The sequence below is a fragment of the Corvus kubaryi genome, unplaced genomic scaffold (genome assembly GCF_017639235.1).
Source record: "Corvus kubaryi isolate FWS band 111438036 unplaced genomic scaffold, C.kubaryi_AGA036_p1.0 split1-131, whole genome shotgun sequence".
Classification (NCBI taxonomy): domain Eukaryota; kingdom Metazoa; phylum Chordata; class Aves; order Passeriformes; family Corvidae; genus Corvus; species Corvus kubaryi.
The window spans coordinates 21,622,897-21,625,822 of record NW_024582073.1 but is presented as its reverse complement, the minus strand read 5'-3'; positions in this window follow the sequence as shown (position 1 = coordinate 21,625,822).

Sequence of the window (2,926 nt, the reverse complement as noted above, 5' to 3'; positions counted from 1 at the left end):
GCGGCGGCGGAGCACAGGGAGCGAGCCCGCCCGGCCCCGGGGCAGGAGGCGGGAAGGTGCGATCGCGGCGAGGGAAGGAAGGGGAAGGCGGGCTTTATGCACAGACGGGCAGGACAGTGTCTTCTGCCCCGGGCAGCGCTTCTGCGGGCGGAGCGGGACGGCGCAGCAGGCGGAGGGCGGCAGGCCGGGGTACAGGGCCGCGGAGTCACGGCCGGCTCGGTCCCTGCAGGACGCGGGGGCTGCCGGGGCTCAGCTGGCGGGGCTGAGGCGCCGAGCCATGGCAGGGAGCGCCGAGGGCAGGCGGCCGCAGGACTCAGTGCGAAGGTGCCGACGGTTTTATGTGGGACGGTGCCGCCTCCAGCAGCACCGGCAGCCCCGGGCGGGAAGGGCGGGCAGACTCCACCCCGGGCGGGACGGACGGACGGACGGATAGACAGACAGACACAGCGCGGGGAGGGTCCGCTCCTCTCATCTGGGCGCTGCAGGGCAGAGCCGCCTGGCTGCTGGGAAATCACCGCCCCGAGCGGGGAGAGCCCCGGCCTGAGGGGGACTGCGGCCATCCGCTGGACACCAGGGGCTGTGGGTGCCCGACGTGGCATAAACAAATGCGAATGTGTTACATGTGAGTGGTTGGGACCTCTGTGAATGCAGGGGCAGAAAGCCGGCAGCCGCTTTGCTTGCTCTCATGCCTGTCTTTAATGTCAGCGTTAATAAGGGCATTTGTCGCCACAGCCACCAAAGAGTAATCGAAGTTTGGCCTGCGTTGTAATGTTAAACACACATTGCATTCGAATCCCTCGAAACATGCTCTTGGACACAAATCCTTTACAGGTACAGACGAAGCGGAGACACAAGTAGCAAAACATAGTCCTTGTAGCCACTTGTTCTGCAAGTGGCATCGTGGGACGTTGTACGAGACATTTTCCAAGTGCCGAAGGGGATCTACTGGGCTCCCCACTATCATTTGCTTCAATAAAAGATTTGGCAGCTTCTCTATAACAGTAGTTGAAACTATTGCCAAAGCCTTAATATTTGAGCTTTGGGGTTTTTTTTAACCTGTTATTAATCACAATGTATTCAGTAAGACTGTCAGGTGGAAGAGTGCATCTGTTGAGCTCTGTCAATTAGTCACCCCCACAGTCTTCATAACATGCAGAGTGAATCTTGCCCGTGCATGCCATCTTTATTAAGAAGGGACTCACTTTTGCTCTAAGGTAATCATAACTTTCACTAGAAATAACTTTCAAATTAATTAACCCACATATGGGTTGAGCTGGCTTCAGAAAAAAGAGCTCTGACATAGCTCACCCAGAGACTATACCAAACTTTGGAAGTCTTACTTGCCTCGTGACCCATCCAACCTTGACCTCTGCCTGCAATTCTCCTTTCCCTCTTTTTCATGCAAGGGATAAAACTCATGTAGTCCTGCAAACTACTACCTCAGGCCTTCTCCTGATGGGATCCTGTGAACTAGGTTTAATTAGGCACAATTTAGTGAGCAGCTGCATCAGGCTATAGGGTTGTAAAAAGGTTGAAATCAGAGTGCTGTTTTCTAATTAAGGACCTCTTGAATGCAGTAGGCAGCAACCAGAATCCCCCACTACAGTTAGTGTTTTGTTACTCCTCTGTTATCGGGGCAGAATTGGTCCAAGACTGGATTTTCAACGCAGCAGCAGTCTCATTTATGACAAAAAAGAGGTCTACATGATAGCTAAAGACATGGCATGTCTTGTGATAAGAAAACCGTAAGATTTTTCTGTAGCGCACATTTTGCCACATTTTGAAAAGGTAAGATTTACTAATTGACTTTAGAGTGCAATAACTAAAATATGGAAAATATCAGTGTTTTGATATAAACTTGCCCTTTAAGGGAACAGGAGACTAGTAAAAGTGTAAAGTGTTTGGCCTGAAACATGGATCAGAAGGAAACAAGAGCACTGTATGTAGGTAAGGTAAATATTTTTGTTATTTACAGTATCAGTTACAATGAAGAGGTTGGGAAAAATGTTTCAAGTTACAAAGTAATAAATAGTAAATACAAAATAATCTGTGAAGTACTGCTGTTACTAGTGTTGGACTACAGACTATTTCATAGTTCCGTTGGGTTCCTATTGTTATCTCTGTAGTCACACTTGGAGACTTCAAACACAGTATAGGAAAACAGGGCAAATATCAACAGATAAATACAGCCACCTCAGCTGGAGAGAGTTTGTCATTGAGGAGGAGTGTAAGGAATTTCACAGAATCTTTCCTAATTGGCTTATCAGTCTGCATCTTGTTCATTTAGGCTTAAAAATATAAAATAAATAAATCTGAAAGGCGTTTTCTGCTAACTGCTGTCTTGTAGCGAAAATATAACACATGAAATAATTTCTCTCAGAGAAGCATAGGTATAGTATGGGGTACTTCTCCCCCCAAAACTCATTATTCCAAAAAGAGAGTGATGCAGAGAGTAAGGTTAGGAATAAAAATGAAAGTCACAACAAGTATTGGGTGTGTTCCTCTTGGGTACAGTGAGTAAAGTTTCTTGGCTCAATGGTACTTGTTGAACACCTTTCACTAGAATTTGAATCCACTCAGAATTCAAATGTGGCACTAAAAGCTGTTTAAATGATAACTCATTCTGTAATAGTCCTCCACTGCTTGGAAAAATGACCGTTTCGTGGGTTCTGAATCACCTCCGTCTGGTGGAAATGATGCTTTACTGCAGAGCTGGAAGGGAGGTGCCTCAAGACAAATCCAAAGCAGTGCAGCAAATGTTACTGGTGACTCAGTGGATCTCTGTTTTCTCTCTTGAGGGCCAAATAGTGTTTTTATGCAAGTCCCAAAGGACAGCAGAGCATGCAGTCACCATGTCCTTAAAAGAATATCAGGAGTTAGCTCCAAAACTCACCTACTGAAATCTAAACCCTCTTATTTTCTTTCT